Source organism: Pseudophryne corroboree, chromosome 4, assembly GCF_028390025.1.
Source record: "Pseudophryne corroboree isolate aPseCor3 chromosome 4, aPseCor3.hap2, whole genome shotgun sequence".
Taxonomy (NCBI): Eukaryota; Metazoa; Chordata; class Amphibia; order Anura; family Myobatrachidae; genus Pseudophryne; species Pseudophryne corroboree.
This window is the reverse complement of record NC_086447.1, coordinates 441,747,827-441,760,851: the sequence shown is the minus strand read 5'-3', so window position 1 is coordinate 441,760,851 and position 13,025 is coordinate 441,747,827. Positions and strand designations below refer to the sequence as shown.

Genomic DNA, 13,025 nt, shown 5'->3' with positions numbered 1-13,025 from the left:
AGACTTTAATCAAGGCTTGATCGTAGGTGCCAGAAAGATGGGTCACTTCACCTCCGAAAATCAACATGGAATTTGGATTTCCACATGCGCAAAAATTGTGTACTGCAACTACACAACATCAAGGAAAACATCCAGCGTGCAACATTATTATGGCTCATGAAAAACTGTGGCCAATCGTGGACAGCATGGTCTGGCACTAACTATTACATGAGACCAGTGTATGACATTGCTGCAGAAAACAGCAAAACTTAATGTTGGAGCCACAAGGAGATTTCAGCATTTGGCCAGTAACTTCCCTTTCTTCTATAGGGTACAGCAGCCGGCAGCACAAGGCTCTGCACATCGCCGGCGCATGTGAACATTGCCACTGGACATTAGATGACTAGAAATGCATAGCCTGATCCAGTAGGTCGAAGCTAAACTGTTTAGAGAAAATGGATAATGTATGTGAAGAAATCCCAACAAGGCAATGAACACAGCATAGTAACAAGGGACGATCCGGGGGGGCTGTGGCTCTGTTCTGGGGTGGCGGTGTTCTCCCTAGAAAATATTACCAGCCAGGTGATATTAAGAATTAGTGGAGTGGGAGGCAGTGTAATCTGGCTGAATACTGATAGACGTTTGCAGATATTACACACTTGCTGGCTGGACACAGATAAGAGTATAACTGTGCCTGGCAATGCACACTGAGAAGAACTGTACACACCTGTGTTCTCCATCTACCCTTGCTGCAATATTCCTGCTATGAAATCTGCACGCAAGCCCTCATTCATAAGAGGTCAAAGCTGCAATCGTGTACTCAGCAGTTGTGCGAAAAAACCCAAATATCGCAACTGCCAGGAATTGTACCAAGACGTACTGGCGTCATCGGAGATCTGCCGTTTGTGTACAAAGACTCAACCATCAGATGCACATCGGTCGATCAGCCTTCTGAAGAACCCTATGGTCGTGCAGAATGTGCATCAGAAGTAAAACGCTGGAGTCCTATTAACTGCATACAGGATCGCAGTCGCAAGCTGTGGCACTCCCCCATAACAATCACAATACGCCTTAATTTGGTGGCCACCCCACATACACACACACACTTTGTGACTGTAAATCACTTATTGAATAATAGGATTTTGGTACTTACCAGGTAAATCCTTTTCTTTGAATCCATAGGGGGCACTGGAGTACTCTTGGGATATGGACGGCTTCCGCAGGAACAGGGCACTGAATATTTAAATTTAGAACTCTCCACCCCTCCATATCCCAGAGTACCTCAGTGTTTTTTACTGAGCCGAACAGGCGCTATAGAGAGGTTGACAATGGAGAATGACATATAACATAACAGACAACAATAAAGTTGACACATAACGTTACTGACAACTAAACAGTTGACACCGTAACCGATAGAACTTGATAATTTGAACCAGTCGGTGAGAGTGTGTTACCATAAGATCCCCTGAACTTACCACAAACCAGGTAAAACTGCTCTGGGTGGGCGTCCAGTGCCCCCTATGGATTCAAAGAAAAGGATTTACCTGGTAAGTACCAAAATCCTATTTTCTTTTTAATCCACTAGGGGTCACTGGAGTACTCTTGGGACGTACCAAAGCTTCCCCCGTGGGCGGGAGAGCTGTTTGGCACCTGTAACACTAGGCGGCCAAAGCTAGAAGCTGATGCCGCAAACGTATCAAACTTGTAAAAGCGCACTGATGACCATGTAGCCGCACGGCAAAGCTGCGTCGTAGAAGCCCCACGACCAGCTGCCCATGAAGTTCCCACAGAATGTGTGGAATGAGCTGTTACTGATGTAGGCGGCTGTAACCTAGCATGAAGGTAAGCCTGACGTATGGTCAGTTTTATCCATCTGGATAAGGTCTGCTTAGAAGCTGGCCAACCCATCTTGGCAGCATCACAGAGAATACATAAACGCGTAATGCGAGTACCACATCCAAAGTTCCAGAATGTTCTGTTAACACAGAAACTACTATTGGTTGATTGACGTGAAAAGATGACACTACCTTTCGGGATTCGTCCAAAGTTCCGCTCTGTCATCATGAAACACCAAATACGGTGGCTTGCATGACAAGGCACCCAAATCTGAAACACGCCTTGCTGAAGCTAAGGCTAGGAGAAAAATTGTTTTCCAAGTGAGAAACTTAATATCCACTTGTTGTAAGGGTTCAAAATATGAAGACTGTAAGAAATCTAAAACCAGATTCAAGTCCCATGGCGCTGTAGGTGGAATGAATGGAGGCTGTACTTTGAGGACACCTTGCAGAAAGGTGTGTACAGACGGCAATAGAGCCAATCGTCTTTGAAAGTAAATTGACAAAGCATATACCTGCACCTTTAGTGTAGATAAACGCAGTCCTCCCTCTAACCCCGTCTGTAGAAATAACAAAAGACGGGATAACTTGAAAGATGATGTCGGAAACTTCTGAGCTTCACACCAACCTATATAGGCACGCCAAATTCTGTAATAATGAGCTGCCGTAACCGGCTTCCTAGCTCGTAACATGGTTGGTATAACCGATTCTGGAATGCCCTCTCTTCTTAAGAGGGCGGTCTCAACAGCCACCCCGTCAAACGTAGCCGCGCTAAATCGGGGTAAAAGGAACAGACCCTGTTGTAACAGGTCCGGACGTAGTGGGAGCGGCCAAGGATCGTCTGCGAGTAGTCCGCGGAGATCCGAGAACCAAGCTCTCCGAGGCCAATGAGGCGCCACTAGTATGACTATGGCGGACTCTCTTTTGATCCGTTTTAGCAACAGAGGGAGCAGCGGAAACGGTGGAAACAGATACACGAGGCTGTACGGCCACGCGATTGTGAGAGCATCCACCGCCACTGCCTGTGGATCTCGCGTTCTGGACACCTACTGAGGCGTTTGGTGATTGTGGCGAGATGCCATCAGGTCCACTTGAGGGTAACCCCACCTCTGGACCAACATGTGAAACACTTCGGGATTTAATGCCCATTCTCCTGGATGAAAATCCCGACGTCTGAGATAATCCGCCTCCCAGTTGTCCATTCCCGGAATGAACACTGCCGACAATATCACTTTGTGATGCTCGGCCCAATTGAGGATTCGAGCTACTTCCCGCATTGCCATGCGGCTTCTCGTTCCTCCTTGTTTGTTGATGTACGCGACCGCCGTCGCGTTGTCTGACTGCACCTGGACAGTCTGAGACCGAAGCATGTGCACTGCTTGTCATAGCGCATTGTAAATTGCCCGGAGTTCCAGGACATTTATAGACAGAAATCTTTTGTGATCCGCCCAGAGACCCTGCAGCTGACAATTTTGAACTACAGCTCCCCAACCTCTGAGACTCGCGTCCGTCGTTAGAATTATGCAATTCCAGGCGCCAAACCGTTTCCCTGCGGTTAGATTGTGTACTTTGAGCCACCAGAGTAGAGATAACCTGGTCCGTGGCGACAACCTCACCCTGTGGTGAATCTGCAGATGCGAGCCCGACCACTGTGCGAGCACATCCAGTTGAAAAGGACGTGAGTGAAATCTTCCGAACTGAAGCGCTTCGAAAGCCGCCACCATTGTGCCTAAGAGGCGAATGCACAAATGTACCGAGACTGTGCGTGGCTTGAGTACTAATTGTACCAGATGACGAATAATCTGTACTTTCTGTTCTGATAGGTAAATTCTTTGATTTACCGTATCGAGAATCATACCTAGGAATTGAAGTCGTTGAGACGGAATTAGATGTGATTTCTTGAAGTTGACAATTCAACCGTACTGAACTAGTACATTGTACGTTGGCAACGCATGTTGGAGGAGCATCTGTTGAGACGGAGCTTTGATGAGCAGATCGTCCAAGTACGGAACTATTATCACTCCCTGGGATCTGAGATGAGCTATCATCACAGACATCACTTTGGTGAATACCCGAGGCGCTGACGAGAGGCCAAACGGTAGAGCCTGAAACTGGTAATGGTTCTGCCGTATCGCAAAATGCAAGAACCTCTGATGAGGTGGCCAAATCGGAATGTGTAAGTACGCATCCTTGAGATCTAGCGCAATCATGAATTCCTGTGGCTCTAAACCTGCAATTACTGACCGCAGAGATTCCATCTTGAATCTGTAGTAAGTGCCATACTGAATGAGACCCTTTAGGTTCAATATTGGCCTGACGGAGCCATCCGGCTTTGGTACCACAAACAGACTGGAATAATAACCCTGACCTTGTTGTTGTGCAGGGACCGGAATCAAAACTGCTGAATCCAGCAGGGACTGAATGGCAATTTGCAGAACTGCCCTCTTGTCGTCCGACAGAGGCAGTCCTGTCTTGAAAAACCGCAGTTGCGGGAGACAGTCGAACTCTATTTTGCAACCTTTTAACACTAAATTGTGGATCCACCCATCTGTGGATGTCTGGAACCATGCCAAATGGAACGTCTGAAGGCGTGCTCCCACAATTGGAGATCCGAGATGGGCTGGGAGCCCGTCATGCCACTGGCTTGTCGGTGACCTTAGCGTCCTGACGACTGGTGTTGGTTTGGTGGAAACCACGTCCTCGACCTCGTCTACCAGGCGTGGCTGTTCCTCTACCACGGCCTCGAAAGGGCTGAGGTCTTAAGGATTTGAACGCCGGGCCAGAGTATTTCCGTCTAGGTACCGTTGGAGGCAATGGTAGGAAAACAGATTTTCCTCCCGTGGCCTCAGAAATCCATTTGTCCAATTCAGGACCAAACAATTTCTCGCCACCGTAATGTAATGCCTCTATACCTCTTTTGACCTCTGCCTCCGCTTGCTAAGAATGCTGCCAGAACGAGAAGTGAGCTGACAGACGTCAGTAGAAGCTGTACATAGATACTCAGCAGCTTCACAGATTTGATCAGCGAGAAGTATAAGGTGATCGTCATGTAGGGCAGACTTGAGTTCTGTTATCCATACTATTAGCGCCTTAGTGACCCAAATGCCAACCAACCCAGGTCTAAACAGCACTCCTGCTGCTATATACATGGACTTTAGCATAGTTTCTATTTTACGGTCTGAAGGGTCTTTAAGCGTAGTAGCAGTTGGTACTGGTATGGTTAATTTCTTTGTAAGTTTTGACACAGACGGATTCTCCCATGTACATGTTACCGACTCTGGAAACGGGTAACTAGACTTAAATCTGCGAGGTATAGAAAACCGTTTATCTGGATTCTTTCGTGTTTCTACTAACATCTTATTAAGAGATTCCGAAACAGCAAAACACATTGGAGATCTCTGTCGTTTAGTAAAGACGACCTCATCATTTGTCAGAGGCTCCTCAGTTTCTGTAAACTTCAGAGACTGACGCACCGCTCTGATGAGATTATCAATACCTGGGCTGTTAAAATCATCACTATCTGACTGCTGGTCTACTTCGCCCTCCTCACCCTCATCTCGCGCAGTGAGGTCTGGCATGGAATCGTCAGAATGCAACATAGCAGAAACTGGTAAATCATAAGACATATGAAATTTATCCCGTCTACCCAAAATGGATTTGGACTTTTGGCAAGGCTGAGACGCCTCCGGTAGTTCTGGCGGTCTCATGCTAGACTCAGCTCTTGCCGCTTCCCGCTCTTGTCGAGCGGCGGCCAATTCTGATTGCAACCCAGCCATTACATTTGTTAGCATAGCCCATGGAGGGTCCGGGAGGAAACCGGCTTTAAAACCGGAGCCAAAATTGTATTCGTAGCTGAATTCACAAAACATAATGTACAAGTGGTAGATCCATCCGGTAACACACTGTTACAGACCTTGCAGTGAAACTGCTTTATTGCTGTTGCTGGTGCCTTACTCATTATGGAGACAGACAATACAATATACAAAGACAGACAACTTGCACGACTCAGTAAAATAGTACTAAGGTGTCTCTCTCTCTCTATTATATATATATATATATATATATATATATATATATATATCTGGCCAAGTGCAGTGCATGTGGCCCGTACTATATGAAATCTGATCCCAAATTCCCACTAACATCCCTGCGCCTCCGGTGGAGTAGAGATGTAGTACAGGAACATTCTGGATTCACAACAGGAAGAACAGGAAGCATGGTTAAAATGGCCACCGTGCCATGATTACAGTTAAAATCACAGTACAGGTTAACTTTGCAAAACAGATATAACCAGGGAATAATCTTGTTAAAAAAAGACTTAATAGCCTATGCTGTTATATAACCCATGCAGCGTTCATACTGCTGCTGCTTATGGGCACACTTCTCCTCCCTTGGGTGAGACTACCCCCCCCCCCCCCCGTGCTCCGTGTACCGCTGTCTATTCCAGCGGGGAGCGCGTACACGGAGCCGGGGCTTACATGACTGAGCTATCTGCTCTGATTACGGGGAGCGAGGTAGAGAGAGTCGGGGAGCGAGGTAGAGGGAGTCGGGGAGCAGCGTCTATGGTGTGCAGCAAATGCGGCCGGCGCGGCTCTGTTAGTGGCGGGACTGAGCGGGTTCGGCATCCGCTCACAAGCTCCTCACATAGCGGCGGGCAGCGCACATAGCGGCGACCGGCGCTTCACTGTACAGTGTCCCCACACATCTGACCGTGCACATAAAGCCTTTCCTGACAGCAAGAACTGCTGAGGAGCGCCAGTTATGTCGTAGCACACGACCGCCGCACGACCTGCCGCCAACTGCACCGGGGACTCGCTAACCAGGACCCCGTTGTACCACTCACCGCACCTTGAACTTTGGCATCTGTTAGAGGGTGGCGGCAAGCTGCCAGCGTGGGCACACACACTAATGATGTGTGATCAGCACCTCAGGAGCTGTGTCCTGTCACCTGGGATTACGAACCATTAACCCTCAGGAGGTTGGTTCGGTCCCCCTTTTAAGTCCTATGAAGCAGGTAGCCTGGTTGCCAACCAGGGTTACCTGAAAATAACTAAAAAAAAATACAAAAAAAATAAAAATGAAACTCTCTAGAGCTCCAGAGAAATGCTCCCGACCCCTTTGGGCACATTTTTCTAAACTGAGTCTGGTAGGAGGGGCATAGAGGGGAGGAGCCAGCACACACTAAAGGTTCTAAAGTGCCAGGCTCCAGTGGACCCGATCTATACCCCATGGTACTAAAAGTACAGAACACCAGTATCCACTAGGACGTTAGAGAAAATAAGATTTTAAACCTACCGGTAAATCTTTCTCGTAGTCCGTAGAGGATGCTGGGGACTCCGTAAGGACCATGGGGATAGGCGGGCTCCGCAGGAGACATGGGCACTTTAAGAAAGACTTTAGATCTGGGTGTGCACTGGCTCCTCCCTCTATGCCCCTCCTCCAGACCTCAGTTAGAGAAACTGTGCCCAGAGGAGACGGACAGTACGAGGAAAGGATTTTTGTTAATCCAAGGGCAAGATTCATACCAGCCACACCAATCACACTGTATAACTTGTGATAAACTACCAAGTTAACAGTATGAAACAAGTTAGCATCAGTTCAAAACTGATGCAACTAAAACATAACACTTATTTAACCAATAACTATATACAAGTATTGCAGAAGTAGTCCGCACTTGGGACGGGCGTCCAGCATCCTCTACGGACTACGAGAAAAAGATTTACCGGTAGGTTTAAAATCTTCTTTTCTCTAACGTCCTAGAGGATGCTGGGGACTCCGTAAGGACCATGTGGATTATACCAAAGCTCCCAAACGGGCGGGAGAGTGCGGATGACTCTGCAGCACCGACTGAGCAAATAGGAGGTCCTCCTCAGCCAGGGTATCAAACTTATAGAACTTTGCAAAGGAGTTTGACCTCGACCAAGTAGCAGCTCGGCACAGCTGTAGTGCCGAGACCCCTCGGGCAGCCGCCAAAGAAGAGCCCACTTTCCTAGTGGAATGGGCCTTGACCGATTTTGGTAACGGCAATCCAGTCACAGGCACCACAATAGGTTGGTTCATATGAAAGGATGAAACCATTTTTAGCAGGAATTAAGGACGGGTCTGCAATTCCGCTCTATCCATATGGAAAATCAGATAGGGGCTTTTATGTGACAAAGCCACCAATTCCGACACTCGCCTAGCCGAAGCCAAGGCTAATAACATGACCACCTTCCAAGTAAGATATTTTAACTCTACCGTTTTAAGTGGTTCAAACCAGTGTGACTTAAGGAAACTTAACACCACGTTAAGGTCCCAAGGCTCCACCGGAGGTACAAAAAGGAGGCTGAAAATGCAGCACTCCCTTTCCAAAAGTCTGAACTTGTGGGAGAGAAGCCAATTCTTTTTGAAAGAAAATGGATAGGGCCGAAATCTGAACCTTAATGGAGCCTAATTTTAGGCCCAAATTCACTCCAGTTTGTAGGAAGTGAAGGAAACGGCCCAGATGGAATTCTTCCGTAGGAGCACTCCTGGCCTCACACCAAGAAACATATTTTCGCCATATACGGTGATAATGTTTAGATGTCACGTTCTTCCTAGCCTTTATCAGCGTAGGAATGACCTCATCCGGAATGCCCTTTTCCGCTAGGATCCGGCGTTCGACCGCCATGCCGTCAAACGCAGACGCGGTAAGTCTTGGAACAGACATGGCCCCTGTTGCAACAGGTCCTGTCTTAGAGGAAGAGGCCACGGATCTTCTGTAAGCATTTCCTGCAGATCCGGATACCAGGTCCTTCGTGGCCAATCTGGAACAATGAGAATTGTTTACACTCCTCTTTTCCTTATTATTCTCAACACCTTGGGTATGAGAGGAAGAGGAGGAAATACATAGACTGACTGAAACAACCATTGTGTCACTAGGGCATCTACCGCTACTGCCTGAGGGTCTCTTGACCTGGTGCAATACCTCGGTAGCTTTTTGTTGAGGCGGGACGCCATCATCTCTATCTGTGGCAATCCCCACCGACTTGGAATCTGTGCGAATACTTCCTGATGAAGTCCCCACTCTCCAGGATGTAGGTCGTGTCTGCTGAGGAAGTCTCCTTCCCAGTTGTCCACTCCCGGAATGAACACTGCTGACAGTGCGCTTACATGATTCTCCGCCCAGCGAAGAATTCTGGTGGCTTCCGCCATCGCCACTCTGCTCCTTGTGCCGCCTTGGCAGTTTACATGAGCTACTGCGGTGACGTTGTCCGATTGGATCAGAACCGGTTTGTCGCGAAGTAAGGTCTCCGCTTGACGTAGGGCGTTGTATATGGCCCTTAGTTCCAAGATGTTGATGTGAAGACAAGTCTCTTGACTTGACCAAAGAGCTTGGCAATTTCTTCCCTGTGTGACTGGCTCCCCAACATCGGAGGCTCGCGTCCGTGGTCACCAGGATCCAGTCCTGAATGCCAAACCTGCAGCCCTCTAGAAGGTGAGCACTCTGCGGCCACCACAGGAGATATACCCTGGCCATGGGGGATAGGGTGATCAACTGATGAATCTGTAGATGTGACCCGGACCACTTGTCCAGTAGGTCCCATTGGAAAGTCCTCGCATGGAACCTGCCGAAGGGATTGGCCTCATATGATGCCACCATCTTTCCCAGGACTCGAGTGCAGTGATGCACTGACACCTGTCTTGGTTTCAACAGGTTCCTGACCAGAGTCATGAGTACCTGGGCCTTCTCTATCTGAAGGTAAACTCATTTCTGGTCTGTATCCAGAATCATACCCAAGAAGGGCAGACGAGTCATAGGAACCAACTGTGACTTCAGGATATTGAGAATCCAGCCGTGTTGCTGTGACACCTTCAGCGAAAGTGACACGCTGTTCAACAACTGCTCTTTTGATCTCGCCCTTATTAGGAGATCGTTCAAGTATGGGATATTGTGACTCCTTGCTTGCGTAGGAGCACCATCATTTCCGCCAATTACCCTGCAATTGGTAATGACAATACTGTACCGCAATTCTCAGGTACGCCTGATGGGGTGGATAAATGGGAACATGAAGGTATGCAGCCTTTATGTCTAGATACACCATAAAATCTCCCCCTTCCAGGCTGGCGATGATCGCTCTGAGCAATTCCTTTTTTAATTTGAACCTTTTGCAAGTATTGGTTCAGAGATTTTAATTTTAAAATAGGTCTGACCGAACCGTCCGGTTTCGGGACTACAGCCAAGGTTGAGTAATATCCCCTTCCTTGTTGCAGGAGGGGAACCTAGAGCACCACCTGTTGGAGATACAATGTGTGAATTGTATTTAATATTATCTCCCTTTCTGGGGGAGAAGCCGGTAGGTCCGATAAGGAAAACCGGCGAGGAGGCACCTCTTCGAATTCCAGCTCGTAACCCTGAGATTTATCGAACAGGGATCCACCTGTGAGTGAATTCAGATGTGGCTGAAGAGTCGAAGACGTGCTCCCACTGGGGCGGACTCCCTTAGCAGAGCACCAGCGTCATGCAGTGGATTTAGTAGAGGCCGGGCAGGACTTCTGTTCCTGGGAACTAGCTGTGCCCTGTGCCCTACCTCTGGTAAGAAAGGACGCTCCTCGTACTTTCTTGTTTTTCTGCGACCGAAAGGACTGCATTTGATAATGTCGTGCTTTCTTAGGCTGTGAGGGAATATAAGGCGAAAGATCAGAATTACCAGCTATAGCTGTGGAGACCAGGTCCGAGAGCCCTTCTCCACACAATTCCTCAGCCTTGTAAGGTAAAACCTCTATATGCCTCTTTTAGTCGGCATCACCTGTCCATTGCATGTTCCACAGGACACGTCTAGCAGAAATCGACAAAGCGTTGACTCTAGAACCCAGTAGACCAATGTCTCTATGGGCATGTCTTATATATAAGACAGCATATTTTATTTATATATATATATATATATATATACACACACATATATACATATATATATATATATATATATCTCCTAGGGTCAATAACATGGTATCCTTATCTAGGGTGTCGATCTCCGCTGATAAGGTATCTGCCCACGCTGCTACAGCTCTATAAACACAATCGCCGGTCTGAGTAGTGTACCAGAATGTGTATAAATGGACTTCAAAGTACTTTTACTGCATGCTATCTGCAGGATCCCTGAGGATAGCTGTTAAGTCAGCGCTACCTTTTGGGTAAACGTGACAATGCCTTGTCCACCCTAGGGGAAGATTCCCATCGTATCCTGGCCCTAGTAGGGAAAGGATACTCCCTGAGAATTCTTTTTGGGAATCTGCAGTTTCTTGTCTGGAGATTCCCGCTCTTTTTCTTCATGAGAGGAGGGAAATTTACCTCAGCTTTCTTCCCCTTAAACATGTGTACCCTCGTGTCAGGGACAGATGAGTCATCAGTGATATGCAAAACTTCTTTTATTACAATAATCATATATTGAATACTTTTCTGCTAGTTTTGGCTGTAACTTTGCATTATCGTAGTCGACACTGGAGTCAGACTCCGTGTCGATATCAGTGTCTATTATTTTGGATAGTGGGCGTTTTGAGACTCTGAAGGTCCCTGCGACATAGGGACAGACATGGGTAGATTCCCTGTCTGTTCTCTAATCTTTTGTGCAATAAATTTACCTCAGCACTTAATTCCACATATCCAGTCAGGTGTCGGCGTTGTCGACGGAGACACCACACACACACAATTTGCTCCATCTCCTTCTTAGGAGAGCCTTTTACCTCAGACATGTCGACACGCGTACCGACACACCACACACTCAGGGAACCCTCTTATCGGAAGACAGTTCCCCCACAAGGCCCTTTGGAGAGACAGAGAGCGAGTATGCCAGCACACACCCCAGCGCTATATGACCCAGGAAAAAACACAGCAATTTAATGTTTACCCAGTAGTGCTGTTATTATCTGCGCCGAATTATGTGCCCCCCCTCTTCTTTAAAACCCTCTTTTCTACCGTGGTATAAGCAGGGGAGAGTCCTGGGAGCTTCCTCTCAGCGTTGCTGTGGAGAAAAAATGGCGCTGGTGAGTGCTGAGGGAGAAGCCCCGCCCCCTCGACGGCAGGCTTCTGTCCCGCTCAAATATACTGTACACTGGCGGGGGCTCTTTATATATACAGTGGTTAGCTGTATATATCCTATTTTGCCAGAAAAGAGGTTTATATTGCTGCCCAGGGCGCGCCCCCCCCTGCGCCCTGCACCCTTACAGTGACTGCCGTGTGTGAGGTGTATGGGAGCAATGACGCACAGCTGCAGTGCTGTGCGTTACCTCAGTGAAGATCATGAAGTCTTCTGCCGCCTCTGAAGTCTTCTTTTCTTCTCATACTCACCCGGCTTCTATCTTCCGGCTCTGCGAGGGGGACGGCGGCGCGGCTCCGGGACGAACTCCAGGATGAGACCTGTGTTCTGACTCCCTCTGGAGCTAATGGTGTCCAGTAGCCTAAGAAGCAGAGCCTTGAAACTCACGGAAGTAGGTCTGCTTCTCTCCCCTCAGTCCCTCGATGCAGGGAGTCTGTTGCCAGCAGTGCTCCCTGAACATAAAAAACCTAACAAATATACTTTCTGACAGGAAACTCAGGAGAGCTCCCTGAAATGCACCCAGTCTCCTCTGGGCACAGTAGTAAACTGAGGTCTGGAGGAGGGGCATAGAGGGAGGAGCCAGTGCACACCCAGATCTAAAGTCTATCTTAAAGTGCCCATGTCTCCTGCGGAGCCCGTCTATCCCCATGGTCCTTACGGAGTCCCCAGCATCCTCTAGGACGTAAGAGAAATATAATGCTGCTTTCACATTGCAAAACCTGCTTTTGAAATGGTATTTGAAACGGTTCTTAAAACGGGTCTGAGCAGTTAAACCCCTTTCACATCTCATGTTGTAACCAGTAAATTACCATTTCATTACCGTTTTGGTACCTTTCACACTGAACCCGTTTCACCCATAGAAAACAGTGGTTGTCATTATAAATGGACTTTTCTGGCCCACACATTATTAATAATCATTAATTAATTAATTATTAATAATTTGGATAGTCGTACGATAGAACCCAGCAGCTTGAAGCATTTTTGCTATGTTTTTATATATGAGGGTATCCTTGACTGTCCCAGTAATTTGGCAGCAGATTTCCTCATCCCCTCTGATCCTAAAGCAGCTCCCTCACCTCTTCATCACTCCAATTAGACATTTTATAATGGCTTTGCAGTCTAAACGTTTATAAAGCCACTCTAACATGTGTCTCCT

The 13,025-nt window shown here is 47.6% G+C and overlaps 1 protein-coding gene across 2 annotated transcripts in view; it reads right to left on the bottom strand.

The window, feature by feature from the left end:
* RNGTT (RNA guanylyltransferase and 5'-phosphatase) overlaps positions 1–13,025 on the bottom strand; it is a 945,165-nt gene that overhangs the window by 677,619 nt on the left and 254,521 nt on the right. The gene's annotated exons all lie outside the window — the stretch shown is intronic.